This window comes from Kogia breviceps, chromosome 7 (genome assembly GCF_026419965.1).
Source record: "Kogia breviceps isolate mKogBre1 chromosome 7, mKogBre1 haplotype 1, whole genome shotgun sequence".
Classification (NCBI taxonomy): domain Eukaryota; kingdom Metazoa; phylum Chordata; class Mammalia; order Artiodactyla; family Physeteridae; genus Kogia; species Kogia breviceps.
This window is the reverse complement of record NC_081316.1, coordinates 52442076-52457670: the sequence shown is the minus strand read 5'-3', so window position 1 is coordinate 52457670 and position 15595 is coordinate 52442076. Positions and strand designations below refer to the sequence as shown.

Sequence of the window (15595 nt, the reverse complement as noted above, 5' to 3'; positions counted from 1 at the left end):
GTATCCCAGATTTGGATCTGAAGAAGGTGGAAACCTAGAAATTCCAGTGGGCACAGTCAAAAAAGCCTTAACAAAAGCCTTCTCTCTCTAGCCCTTGGACCAGAAAAGGGGTAGCCTGACAAAACAGAAAAATTTTAGATGATAATCACTCTATTCCATGCAAAAATCTACAGCAAAAACTGCTCCCCACTCCCCCATCTACACTAGCAAAGGCCATGTGAAAGACTACACCTCCACCCTTGCCAAGCTGTAAGGAGGGACCTAATCCCCCTGTCATTCATGTCATTGGAGTGGAGTCCTGGCAAGAGACAAAAAAGAGAGTGGATCAGAAAAAGTATTGAAATAAATAATGGTTTAAAACTTCCCAAATTTGGCAAGAAACTAAGTGTACAGATTCAAGAAGCCTGCATGTCAAAAAGAGATTCATGGTCTCCATTAACAGGAAACCTCATTGGAGCAAACTCCAAACATTATAAAGCCAATGACATTCATTTCAATGAAACCTGGAAAATAAAGACAAAAACTCTTAAAAGCTAAAAGGGCAGGGCTTCCCTGGTGGCGCAGTGGTTGAGAATCCGCCTGCCAATGCAGGAGACACGGGTTCGTGCCCTGGTCCGGGAAGATCCCACATGCCGCGGAGCAACTAGGCCCGTGAGCCATGGCCGCTGAGCCTGCGCGTCTGGAGCCTGTGCTCCGCAACGGGAGAGGCCACAACAGTGAGAGGCCCGCATACCGCAAAAAAAAAAAAAAAAAAAAAAAAAAAAGGGCAACTCACCTAAGAAGAAAAAGTAATCTGATCAGTAGATTTCTTATCAGAAACCAAGGAGGCCAGAAAGAAGTAAAAAAATATTTTCAAGGGCTGAAAGAAAAGAACTCTGAACCCAAAACAAAGAAAATTATGAGAGAGAGGGCAGGACATTATATAATAATAAAGAGGGCAATCCAATCCTAAATATATACGCAACAAACAGTAAAGCTACTAATTATGTAAAGTAAGAACTGACAGAATTGAAAGGAGAGTTTGACATATCCACAATTTTAGTAGGAGACTTCAACACCCCTCTCTGAGCAATTGATAAAGCAACCAGACAGGAAAGCAGTAAGGATAGAGAAGAAATTAACAACACCATCAGTGAACATATCAAGCATCTAATGAACATTTATAAAACATTCCACTCAACAACAGCAGAATAAACTTTTCTTTTTTCAAGTGCCCTTGGAACATATACCAGGATAGACCTTATTCTGGTCCATAAAACAAACCTCAACAAACATAAAGGACTTGAAATCATGCACAGTTTATTATTTGATTATAAAGAAATCAAGCTAGAAATCAATAACAGAAAGAAAACAAGAAAATCTTCAAACACTTAGACACCAAATAACACACTTGTAAATAATCTAAGGGCCAAAAAGCAGTCTGAAGAGAAATTAAAAATACATTGAAAAATCAAATAGAAAATACAGCAAATCAAAATTTGTGGGACACAGCTAATGGAGTGCTGAGAAATATATGGCACTTAAATGCTTACATTAGAAAAGCAGAAAAGGCTCAAATCAATCATGTAAACCCCTACGTTAAGAAGAAAAAGAAGTATAAAGTAAATCCAAAGCAAGCAAAAGGAAGAAAATAATAAAATAATAGCAAAAATCAATGAAATTGAAAACAGAAAAATTGAGACAATCAGTGCAACAAAGAACTAGTTCTTTTAAAATAATCAAGGGCTTCCCTGGTGGCACAGTGGTTGAGAGTCCACCTGCCGATGCAGGGGACATGGGTTCATGCCCCGGTTTGGGGGGATCCCACATGCCGTGGAGCAGCTGGGCCCATGAGCCATGGCTGCTAAGCTTGCGTGTCCGGAGCCTGTGCTCCACAACAGGAGAGGCCACAATGGTGAGAGGCCCACATACCACAAAAATAATAATAATAATAATAATAATAATAATAATCAATAAAATTGACAAATCTCTAAGAAGGCTGATAAAAAGAGATGATGCAAATTATCAATACCATAAATGACATGTGGGATATCAACACAAAACCTGAATACATCAAAAGGGTCATAAAGAATACTATGAACAACTTTATAAACATAAATTTAACAACTTAGATGGGATGAATCAATTCCTCAAAAAAACACAAATAAAACATATCCAAACGGAGGTAGATAATTTGAATACTCTATTAAAAGACATTGAAGACATAATTTAAAATTTCAAAAAAAGAAATCTCCAGGTTCAGATGGTTTCATTAAAGAATTCTACCAAACATTTAAGGAAGAATTAAAACACAGTCTACACAATTTCTTCCAGAAAAGAGATGAGGAGGAAACCTTTCTCAATTTGCTTTATGAATCTGGTAATCTATGAATCTGTGATACCCAAGCCAGAGACAGTATTCCTCTGATACCAAAACCAGTGCCAAAATTAAAAAGAAAAGAAAAAAAAAACCCACTAAAGACTAATATCCCTCATAAATATATATAAAAAATGTTTAAACAAAATATTAGCATATAGAGTTCAGCAATATATAAAAAGAATTAAAGACCATGATCAAATGGTGTTTATTCCAGGGATGCAAAGCTGGTACAGTATTTGAAAATCAATCAATGTAATATGCCATATGACAAGATCATATCAACCAATGCAGAAAGATCATTTGGCAAAATTCAACATCAATTCATTAAAAAAAAAATCTCTCTGGAATAGAGGAATACAGAGGAATTTCCTCATCTTGATAAAGAGCATCTACAAAAAAAACCCAGCTAATGTTATACTTAATGGTGAAAGACTGAATGCTTTTCTCTAAGATTGGGCACAAAGCAAAATGTCCAATCTTCCCATTCTTACTCCACATAGAGTTAGATTGCTCTAACCAATGCAATAGGCAATAAAAAGTAAATAAAAGGTAGAAAGATTGAAAATAAATAAATAAAATTATTCCTATTTGAAGATGACACCGTTGTCTAAATAGAAAATACCAAGGAATCTAAAAGCATACGCCTAAACTATTCAGTGCGTTTAGCAAGGCTACAGGATATAAGATAAACATAAAAAATCAATTGGATTTTTATATACTAGCAATGAACATGTGGATACAAAAAGTAAAGATGCTATATCATTTATGATCACTCTAACAATGATGTACTTAGGTATATATCTAAGAAAACGTACACATTTTTGTAGATGCAGGCAAGATAATTCTAAAATGTATATTGAAAAGTAAAGGAACTAGACTAGCTAAAACAATTTTGGAGAGGAAGAATAAAGTCAGTCTACTTGGTTTCAAGATCTATTATACAGTTACAGTAATCAACAACGTTTGGTACTGGTAGAGGGACAAACCCATAGATCAATGGAACAGAAAAGAGAACTCAGAAATAAACCCACACAAACACAAATATGCCAGCTGATTTGTGAGAAAGGGGTAGAGCAATTAAATGAAGGAAACAGAGCTTTTTCAACAAATGATGCTGGAGTAAGTCATCACCCATAGGCAAAAAAGGAGGAGGAGGAGGTGGGGGAAGAGGAAGAACTTCCACCTAAACCTCACACCTCGCACAAAAATAATTCAAGATGGATCATGAAGTTAAAGTAAAACCTGAAACTACAAACATTTTAGAAAAAACATAGGAAAAAATTTTCATGCCTAGTATTAGGCAAAAAGTGCTTAAATTTGAAATGGAAAGCATTAAAAGAAACATTGCTAAATGGGACTTCATCAAATTAAAAACTCTTCTCTTCACAAGACCCTTTTAAAAGGGCTTTTTAAAAAGGACAGCTATAGGCTGGAGAAAATATTTGTAAACCACACAGCCAACAATACTATACTTTATATATTCTAGAATACTATCTAGAATGTATAAAGAACTCTCAAAACTCAACAGTCTAAATAAATAACTAAATATTCCAGTTAGAATATGGGTAAAAGTCTTGCTGAGGCATTTCACTGAAGAGGATATACTGATAATAAGCATATGAAAAGATGTGCAACATCAACAACCATCAGGGAAATGCTTATTAAACATTAAGACATTACTACACACTTCACAGAGTGGCTAAAATGGAAAAAATGAATAATGACACAATTAATATTTATATGTTACTAGTGGGAATGTAAAATGGTACAGCCACTCTGGAAAACAGTTTGGAGGTTTCTTGGGGGAAAAAAAAGACTAAACTAAACTTTCCATTACCATACAAACCAGGAATTGTACCTCTGGGCATTTATCCTAGAGAAATGAAAACTTATGTTGACACAAAAACCTGTACTGGAATGTTTGTAGCAGTTTTACTAGTCATGGCCAAAAACTGGAATCAGATCAGATATCCTTCAATGGGTGAACAGTTAAAGGAACTTGATATACCTATACCATGGAATCCTGCCATCAATAGAAAGGAACACTCTATGACACATCCAACAACCTATGTAAATCCCCAGAGAATTATGCTAAGTGAAAAAAAAGCCAATCCCAAAGGATCACATACTGTATGGTTCTATTTATATAACATTCTTGAAAGGACAAAATTACAGAAATGGAGAATGGATTAGCGGTTGCCAGGGGCCAGGAGTTGAAAGTGGGAAAGTAGATGCTGCTAGAAAAAAAAAACATGAGAGATTTTTGTGGTGGTGGAACTTCACTGTATCTTGACTGCATTAATATCACTATTCTGGTGATATTTGCAAAACATCACCGTTGGAGGAAACCGCGTAAAGAGTACGGGAGACCTGTTTATTTCTCACAACTGCATGCGAGTCTGCAATTATCCCCAAATTAAAAGTTTATATTACAAAGCCCCTAACATCAGCATCTGCTTTATTAAAAATAAATCATGCAAAGACTTTAAATAACAACACATTAATCATAATAATGTCAACAAAACACAGTATATATTTTAGGAAGACTATCGTTATTAAAACAAAAATGCCACATCTATTTGTTTTTCATGTTCTCACTTCAGTGAGACTTTTACTTATATTAAAACAAGAAGCACCTACATTTCTTGGAACTGGAGCTATATTCTCCCCCAGGAGAGTTCTGGAAATATGGTGATAATATTTTAAAAGTTATATGGACGTAAAGCAAGTGCCTGGCATGCATACTGTCTTTAAAACCTCTTGGCTTCAATGCATTGACTTCTATTTCAAATTTATCTACTTTTGGCTTGTTTTTTTTAAAAAAACTGGATTTAGGTTAAGAAAAATGTAAGATGCCAAAGTAGGGACAATTAAGAATTCCAAAAGATTATACTTTATATAAAGTCATAACAATGAGCTGAGGGATTTTATGAAAATGTGTAAGTTATTTGCATCAAGGAAAGAGCTGGTGGATATATTTAGCCAACTGGATGTGCATTGATCTTGCCACTTAAGAACATTAGGTAAAGCATGCAGAAAATCCTGCTCTGGAGTCCTTACTTCCTGAAAAATACTGAAAAATGAGAAGCTCCTAATGTTAATAACAAGATTTGTTGCCTTTGATTCTTACATAAAGACAGAACTCTTTTGCAATGAATCCTGGTAGACCATCCCTTTGACAGCCTCTCACTCAAGTTCATTAGCTCCTTTATTCATCAATTATATGATGAATGTATTTGGTGAATGTATTCACCAAATATATTATTTGCAACAAGAGCAACCTTGTTTTGCATGTGTCCAGCATCAGTAAAATACACAGAAGCAACAGAAATTGGTATTTAATAAAATCAACCACTGTACATTTTTATAATCATGTACTTTCCTTTTCTTCTGTATTTTCATTTATACATATGTATATATATAAATGTATATATGTATAAATATGTATTTTAGCATAAATTGGATAATCTCAGTCTTCTGTTTAAAACCCTCCAAAGGCTTCCCATCTCTACCAAGGATTCTACACTTTTCCTCACTTTTCAGAATGCTTTTCCCCAGATAGCCACATACCTCACTCCCTCTCCTCCTTGAACTAAACTCCAAAGCCCTCTTCCCAGCGAGGCCTACCCTGGGAACCTTGTCTAACATTTGATCTGACCTATCCCACGCTAATATAATTCAGCGTTCATATATTACCTTTATTGTCCATCTTCACCACTAGCATATAAGCTCCAAAAAGCAGGCATTTTTATATGTTTTTGTTCACTGCTCTATCTTCAGTAGTTTTTTCATAACTAGGAACAGATCACGTCCTTGAAAAAACGTGTTAAATGGAAGAACTTATGTTTTTCTTGCCTTGCTTGCCTTGCTATATTTCCACAAATATTTGCTTAGTACTTATTATGTTCCTGGCTTCATACTAGCCTTGGAAGCAACTACATGCTTGACACAGACTTTGCCCTCATGGTTCTTATGGTGGAAGAGTAGCTGGAGTTGGGTGAGGGGAGGGTATTGAAAGCAGACAGACAGCTGCAGTACGTCAGTCCAACATGTGCTATAGTGCCAAACTTCATCTTGCTAAAATCTGGGATATAAACACAAACAGAACACAACATAGCCCTTAAAACCCTTACCCTTAGGGATCAAACTGTCTACTGTGTAATGGTATAGAGAGAGAGAGAGAGAGAGAGAGAGAGAGAGAGAGAGAGAGAGAGAGAGAGAGAGAGAGAGAGGAAAAATTGAAAAAAAACACAAGACAACATTGCGTGCATTAATAGGAATGCAAAAAAAATGGGGATTCTTGGAGTATGGAGGAAGGACTGTCTAGATGGCATGGGCAGCTCTAGGAGTAACACTTGAACTGGGCCTTAAAGGATTAATGACACATTTTTACCAGTGCTCTGCAAACTGTAAAGCTAGAATGAGCTGCAAAGGGAAGCTGCTGAGACACTCTCCTTGAACATTTAAACACCTTGTTATTTGAATGGATTAGTCAGGGCAGCACAAGTCTAAGTGGTGCCATCATATTGAAATCTATGTGAAAGCCTCTTTCCACACTCTCCACCTGATTAGTGCAGGGCACAGCCCATGCAGCTGACCTTGGAGCTCTCGTTCTGACAAAGCAGTACTACTTTTCATGCCTATATTTTCCATAATTTACAAAATACATTCACGCTTGTTATTTCATTAAATCTTATAATATGGGCAATAGATATCACTGCCTCTTTCTTAAAAGATCAGGAACTGAGGTTTAAAGGATTTACTTTTACCTACTTCCAAAGTTACATAGCTAGTTGATGATAGATGTACAATTTCTGCCCAACTTTTCTGACATCAAGTCATGTACAGTCATCTGTTTAATACCTACAATCCCCATTAGCTGGTACATTCCATGAGGAGAGGACTCCTACCTCTAGGAACATAATCCTTAGGACCTTATGCACTGGTCATCTATCATAACAGAAGGGAAAGCAAAATCCATGGGTAGAATTCCAGAGGGCCTGATGGATGTGTTGGTGAGTGAATTAAGATTTCTCCTGATTTTCTCCACTTCCTCAGTGAAATAAGAATCAAGGTCACTATTGAGAATAAGGAGTAAGAGAAATAGTACAGATTCCAGAAGAGAGGAACAGGTGCGAAATGGTAACCCAGGACGGTGGGAGAGTGAATCGACTAACAAAATGTAGCTGCAGGATTGACACGCAGTAAATAGAGGCCACATAAGGTTTATGATAATAAGTTAAAGTGTAACCAGTCAGTATCATTGTGTGTTTTCTGCAGCCCTGTTCAGAGGTTCAGGTGCAGGTGTTAAACGGGAGAAATCAGGATTAGCCAAGGCTGGAGTCATGCCAGTCAAGTATGGTGGTAGGAATAATGTACAAGGGAAAATAAAGATCTGCCAATGAGTGATTATAAAGTTGAACTTGAAATATAGGTAAAATAAGATGGAAATGAGGACTTGAGAAAAATAAGGGACATTAAAAGGTAAGTAAGGTTGGGCTTCCCTGGTGGCGCAGTGGTTGAGAGTCCGCCTGCCGATGCAGGGGACACGGGTTCGTGCCCCAGTCCGGGAGGATCCCACATGCCGCGGAGCGGCTAGGCCCGTGAGCCATGGCCGCTGAGCCTGCGCGTCCGGAGCCTGTGCTCCACAATGGGAGAGGCCACAGCAGTGAAAGGCCTGCATACCGCAAAAAAAAAAAAAAATTAAAAAAAGGTAAGTAAGGTCATGAGTTGTAGGTCCTCATGGAACCAAAGAATTATTGGAGTTGGGAGTACTAGAGGAATACAACTAGAAAGACAGAAGGTATCAGAGGTCCTGACAAATTAGTAGGTGCTCAATGCTATTTTTTATGAATGAATATACCACAATTTTCTCCTAAATGCCAGAGGCTGGACCAAATGATCTATTACCCTTCATGCTAAATTGCAAGAGAGATTTCTAAGGCAGATTTCTCACTTCACTCAGGAAGAAAATATGATTTGCAATATTTTGATATACGATTTTATCAGGGATAGATTATTAAATGCAAAGAAGCCTGAAAAAAATCTCTAATATTGACATTTACACTCTGTAATTTAAATAAAATTGGATTTCTCACATTATTTTATATTTATAGTTTTGATTGTTTCTCTTAAAAATCTCTGCACTCAGGTTGGAGGGCTATCGTTTTTCCCCCCACTTAGTTAACCAGGATTGGGGACCACTGGTGAGGACAGAATAAAGACACATCAGGTAAGAAAAACTGATAGGATATGGCAATATTTAACCTGAAACCAAAAGGGAAAATATCATAGTCCTAAGATATTGAAGGAAAAAGAACATATAGGACAAAGTCTTAATGTTTAAAAGCTTAGGTTCTGGAATCATTCAGACCTACATTTGAAATCCAGTTTTGCAACTTGGGCAAGTTACTTATCTTTCTAGGAATCATTTTCCTCCTCTATAAAACATGACCAAGAAAGCCGTTTATAAGGTTGCTGAAAAAAGGAGTTTGATAATGTGAATTTTAAGATCCACTCCAAAACTACAATGCCTTGATACACTGGGTGCAAAATTCATGTTTTGAGACTAGAAGCCTGTTCCCTTTCGTAGAACGATGCTGTCTTTCAAACAGAGCTCTGCCTGGTTCCTCAGTCCCATCAGAAAGCTCTTAATCCAGGAGAGAGAATATGTGGGTTACATGCAATTGAGAACTCAATGATTCCACCTCTGAAACTGAAACACACTCTGGCAGACTAGACTGCTTCTGGGTTTAGGACACTGTACTCCTTCTATGACTGCAGGATTTCATGTGCTGGGAGCAGGGCCAACATTTAGCAAAACTTTTACATAGGTGAAATCAATCTTTAGACTTATGCTGACAAGTAAGATTCCACAATTGATTTTTAAAATATTTTACTATGTCTTATATTTTTAAATGCATTTTAAAAAGGCAGAGATTTATAACAGCTGTTGCCCAGAGCTTATTGAAAGATTTCCCATCATTTCAGCAGAAGTTGAATGCGTGTCATTGTATACCAAAAGCAGGCTATCCATTCCAAAAGTGGAAGGAGCTGGAAAGAGCAGAAATGACAGGGGTCAGAAAGAACCCTGTGTTTCTATCAGGTTTGTTTGGCATGAAGAAGATATGTAATTCATGAGACTAAGGTCAGGGAAGTCAAGGTGTTATATCCCATCTAGCACTGGATAGCTAAAAAAGACCATATAAGTATAATAGGAATGGATGCATTGTAATCTAGGTCAAGGATCTTTTAATTCAGAGCCATTTAAGTTTGAATTCTGGAGATGGTGACCTTAGATAAGTTACTCGGTTTCCTTATCTGTAACATGGATGTAATCATAGCTAGTATTTCATAAAGACTTTGTATTAAATATAATGTACTAAGTGTCTAGTTTTGTGCTTGAGACTTAGAAAGTGCTGAATAATGTATTATCAAGGGTAGTGGCAGATGTCTATAGTGCCCATTTGGCAGGAATGCTGTACAGAGGATCCACCAGGTGTTTAAGTGCTTGATCTAGGATGATTATCATGAGCATTCCTTTAATTTAAATGTTTTTGCTCACCTACTATACACGTGGCATCTCGCTAGGCATTAGGGCTATAAAAATAAAAGCTCTACTCCCTGTCTTTAGGAGCTTATAAACTATTAGGGAAAGAAATAAGGAAACAGCAGGGAAAGAAAACGTGCTGTGAAATCATGAAGGACAGATACTAACAGAGACTGGGAGTATGAAGTAGCAAGTGGTTGGAGAAGACTTCCAGGAATTCATTAAAAGGAAGGGCATTACAATTTGAGAAAACAGCAAATTAGGAGTTACAGCAATGTGAGAAGCCCAGCACGGCAAAATATGGGAAAAGAACGGCATGGTTGAAAAACAATATGATTTAGAATTAAGAGACCCGGTTTCTGTGCCCTGACTATGCCACACATCCCTATGGGACTAAAGTAAATTTATATAACACCTTTAAGCCTCAACTGACCTGTAAAATGGGCTTTATAAGATCTACTTCATAGCATTGTTGTGAGGCTTAAATGAGATTGTATATTTTACTCCAGAAACATGTTTCTTTTTACACTCATCATTTCCAAATTAGCATAAGTATAAGCTGACATCCTCTCTGTTGGACTCTAGCCATTATCTCTAAGTCTCTCCTGCCTCCAACCCGACCCCTGCTTCTCACCTATTCACCACACAGGCAGAGGGGTCTTTCAAAATAAATACCAGATAAAGTTGCACTTCCATTTAAAAGCCCCAAATGACCTCCCATTGCCCCCTGAACCAAATTATTAATGAGGGGGTTACTGGCTCTGCATGATTTGTCCCCTGTCTCCCTAAAGTCACTTTCATGTCCCACCTTTCCCCATTCTCCATGTTCTAGCCACTCTGGCCTTCTTTCAGTTCACACATATCTATTCCCTCCCCTACTCTGTATTTTGCATATTACCTCTACACTGCACTCCTGTACCTCCCACTCTGCCTACATAATTTCTAGTCATTCTTCAACTTTTGTATCAAATGTATCTTCCCCATCCTTTCTGATTAGTCACATGCCCCATCATTGAATCTCCCAGGACTTGCACCCAACAGAAATGAAACTTTGCATTTGCTTGTGTGATAACATTCTCTCGCTGACCCCACCCCCTCAGACTGCAACTCCAGGAGGGCAGGGAATGTACATGCTGTTTCTTGACCTGTATAACTAGTGTTCCTTGCTTGCCAATGGATCTGTGCTAAGTATAAGGCCAAGTATATGATAGGCATTCAGGAAGTATTTTTTGATTGGATGAATAAATGAAAACTCCAAATCCAGTGATTGATCACACTGTTGGTAATGAATCAATGGGTGTAAGTTTTGTTACTATTATTTTTCTGCTGTTATTTCATGTTTAGGTTTTCTATAAATAAAGCACAGATGCGAGTCAATGAAGGAGGAAAAATAATGCTTGGGGAAGTAGGAAGGGAACAGATAATGGAGCATCTTGTATGCCTTGCTAAGTAATATGAGTTTTATCCAGGGGTATAAGAAGAAGCAGTTAAGGGGTTAAAGCAGAAGAGTGTTGTAAGCAGATCAGTGTTTAAGAACTTCCTGGTTTCAGAGTGCAAAACTGGTTGGAAGGACAAAGGGAAGGAAGGGAGGCAAGTTAGAAGTCTATTACGGAATCAAAGTGAGAAGTAAAAGAAGGTGCTGAACTAGGGCTGTGGGTCCTGAGTTTTTCAATTCTCCAATCAACCTGGATTAACTGCTGTGTCATTAATAACTACACTTGGATGGTTAAAGTGGCAATCTTTCATTCATTAATTGTGCTACTACTTACAATATGAAAGCATCTATAACTTCAAATAAGGAAAAGCAGTTCCAGGACCATTCAGAAGACAGAATTCCAAACTTTAGTATGATTACTATATACTCAGAAAATACCTATCTTTGCTATTAGATATGGAATAAAATTGTATTTTTCTTTTTGTTGAGTCTTGATTAAAAAGGAATCTGTAGAAAAATAGTACTGCATGAAGAAGAGGAAATCTCTTTGGATCAAAATTTATTCTTTGAGATCCTATGTTGCAAAAAACCCTTATCCAGTGCTAAGAAGTAAGCAAATATTTACTACTTAAACTGCTGATTTTACTAACTAAAATAAGAGTTATGGTTAGCTGGATAATTATGCAAATGTTTCAAGTAAAATTAAATTTGACTATGCTAGGATTTCTATCATGAGTAACACATTTTCTGTCTTGTTATTTCTCTCCATTATATGTGAATAAACAAGAACTGTTTTCTTATAAAACTGTTTTACTACACAGTCTGTATTCAAACATCTAAATGCTATTCTTCATGGCTATGACTGTATAGACATCAGGTTGTAAAAGATTTGTTTTTGATAATAGCATATACTCAAAACTACAGCTGGAGTAGACATGATAATTCACCAATTGTTAGTCATTTCAGTAGTAACTGAAGTCAAAAAACAGTAGTTTTGTGGTTGTTATTGTTTTCATTCTAAACTCAAGTTCTCTTGTTTCAGGCAGTATAAAATTTCATTGTAACTTCTGACATTGGAGAAAACTAGTTTGATGTACTCTACTCTCTTATATTTCCTGGTTTAAGTTTAAAGATGTCTCACTTTATTTCTGATTCAAACTCAAGACAAATTTTGTTTCTTCACGTTAAAGTTATGATTTCCACCTGGTCATACATAAGTAAGGGTTTCAATAAAAGCAATCAAGAGAAAGTACATTTAGAGGATAGAAGGAATAAATGTGCACAGGTTAAAACCCCTACACTTTCATTTGCCTCTGTTATTTCTTTAGTTTGTTTCCCAATTAAAGGCACTTGCATAATTTTTTATAAGTAACTGACAAAGGATACCTCTGTACTTATCAGTAACGAAGAGTCTAAATTGTCTTTAGCCCTATCATTTTAAACACCATATTAAAGACACTGTCTATGTCTAATCCCTCTTATGTATCTCTTCCTTTTTTGCATCCCCCAACCAAAAACAAAATACGAACAAAGCTAAAATTTATAGGATACTCTCAGTGTTAATAAGTTGATTTCAAGCTTCTAAAATGAATTAATTCATCAAGAGAAAGGTAAACTGACATGTTAGCATACACAGATGGAAGACACTAAATTGTAAATCAAATAATTACAGGCTCTTTTCTTAACTCTTTTCCTTCTTTGATATTTGACTTTTCAAGTTGAATGAACTAATTTTAATTTTGCAAAAAAACTGAAGAGTCAAGAATTAGATCATTATATTCAGCTTCATTTTAATCACTAATTAACCTAAGCTTCCTTGAATGACAAAGAGCAGCCATTAAGAAAACTAAAGCTCAGAGAAATGCAAGAATTTACCCAAGATCAACTAACTTAATAGATAAACAAAACTAGGACTCAAACCATAGTCATTGTATGTGAGGTAATGTATTTGTTAATTAACTAGATCAAAGGAATCCTTTCACATCGTATATGTATATCAAATCATCATGATGTACACTTCAAATCTCTTATAATTTAAATTGTCAATTATACTTCAATAAAGCTGGAAAAAAACATAGCCATTGTATCCATTGGGTAACAATAAAACACATATAAAATTGTAGAGACTACTAAAAGTGCATAAGACCTAAACAAAAACAACTATCGTCTCTAAGCGATAAAATAAAAATGTGAAAGCAAAAGCTTATGATTTTCATGAAATATCTGCAAACTGAAACATACACCAAGTAATTGGCTACAACTCTCTCTCTGCACAAACACACACAAATTACATATATCTGTATACACTTATATGCATGCACATATTAAGCCAACAAAAAATAAATTTTTAAAACTCAAACCTCAGAATTATAAAATATAAAAATACTTCCACATTTTTAGAAACAGAAAAATTTTTAAAATGTGGACTGTAAATGTATTATACTATGAATATTATTTTGAAAAAAGCAGTTCTACACGTAAGGATGCCCAAGGCTTACAAATGTCTTAAGATGGCTTTGATGTGTATTATTACTCCTATCTAAAAATTCAGAGCTACTGCAAGCACACCATATCACAGTCTACACCTTGATCCAAAATAGAAAGTGATCCGGGAATTCCCTGGCAGTCCAGTGGTTAGGACTCCGCACTTCTACTGCTGAGGGCCCAGGTTTGATCCCTGGTCAGGGCCCAGGTTCAATCCCTGGTCAGGGAATTAAGATTCACAAGCCGAGAGGCCAAAAACCCCCCCAAAACAAAAAACAAAATAGAAGGTGGTGACTTGAGGATGACTTGTGATGAGTTGAGAGAGGACTGCGATTAGAGATGCAAAGAAAGAGGAGGAAAAGCAGATGCACGGCTAACTATTGTAAGTACCTTCTTAGATTTGAGAGGGAATCAGTTGCAAGGGATTGAGAAAATATTGGGCAAATAGTTTTTAAGTGAGAATTTTTTTAATCCTCAAGACCACAAACTATTAGACAGATTTATATACAGTGAAAACATGCCCACAGAGTACTCTCCCTTAAAGCTGCAGAGTGAATATGTGAAGGAACCAGAATTTGGACTGAGATCTGTCTGATTCTGAAGTCCAAGATTTTTCCACAACTATATTATCCTATGAAGACAACTCAGAGAAACTGCGTAACTTGCCCAAATCTCACAGTAAATCCAAAGCTAGAGGAAGTACAAAATAGACATACCCAAGTCTCAAAATTCTCCGCTGGAGCCTTTTTACAAACTTTTTTCCACCAGACCCTAAAGAGCATAAGTTATTTGAGGGAAAAAATTTAAATGCCCAATGATCACAGAATTATGAAGTTATGATGGACAACAGCAATCACCTAGAGTAAGGGTTCTTAGCCCAAGGTCCATGCAGTTGTAGCAGCTTTAGGGTGGCACAGAACTATTGAAACTCTATATAGATATATTTTGTAAAATTTCTACATTTTTGGCATGAAAATTCATAGATTCTGTGGTACTCTCAAAGGGGGTTTTCTTTGAAAATGTTTAAGAACTAGTGATTAAAAAACAAATAACTTTTATAGATGAAAAATTGGAAGCAGAGAGAACTAAAGTGACTATGGGGGGGCTGAACATCTGGACAGTGGAAGAACAGTACTAGAACACAGGTCTTTTCCTTCCTATTCCAATACTCTTTCCCATATCATAGAGTCACATGTAATACCCCACAACACGTTTGCAAAATTTAAGGTGGTACCTGCAGAGGATGGCACGCAGATATGAGAAAGTGAGAAGACTCAGTGGTATTAAGGATCCTGGAGGGACTCTTGGTCCCTCCTTCCTTTGCTTTTCAAGAGACTAATAAGAAAATCTGTGTTCAGTTTCACATGGTTCAATTTGTAGAGAGAAACAATATCTTCTGCTTTATAAATTATGGTGCAAGGCTAACTGTGGCCATTTTCTAAGAAATCTCAATGACTTAGAACCTGCTAACCTCAGTAAACAAAACCTCAGTGAGCTGTAATTAATGTTCACAGTGTCTCTGCTTAATTTTCCTAATGGATTAGTCTTCTTTTCCCACTTTACAGCTCCTGTAATCCTTCATTAGCTTTACTTTCAGTAATTCACAGTCAGGTTTCTTATCTTATTTTATAGTGCAGTGTTAATTTGGATGTTGGTTTTTGATGGTAGATGATGGAAAAAGCAATTTTTTAAAAATGGAGATATTCATTAAGGTTTTCAGGCTAACACAGTTATAGATTTTACAGGAATAACTTAAAGATGAGATGAC

General features: G+C 36.4%; 1 protein-coding gene across 6 annotated transcripts in view; it reads right to left on the bottom strand.

Moving 5' to 3' along the window:
- The window catches only part of GRM5 (glutamate metabotropic receptor 5), a 552365-nt gene that overhangs the window by 490474 nt on the left and 46296 nt on the right, over positions 1 to 15595 (bottom strand). The window lies entirely within an intron of this gene.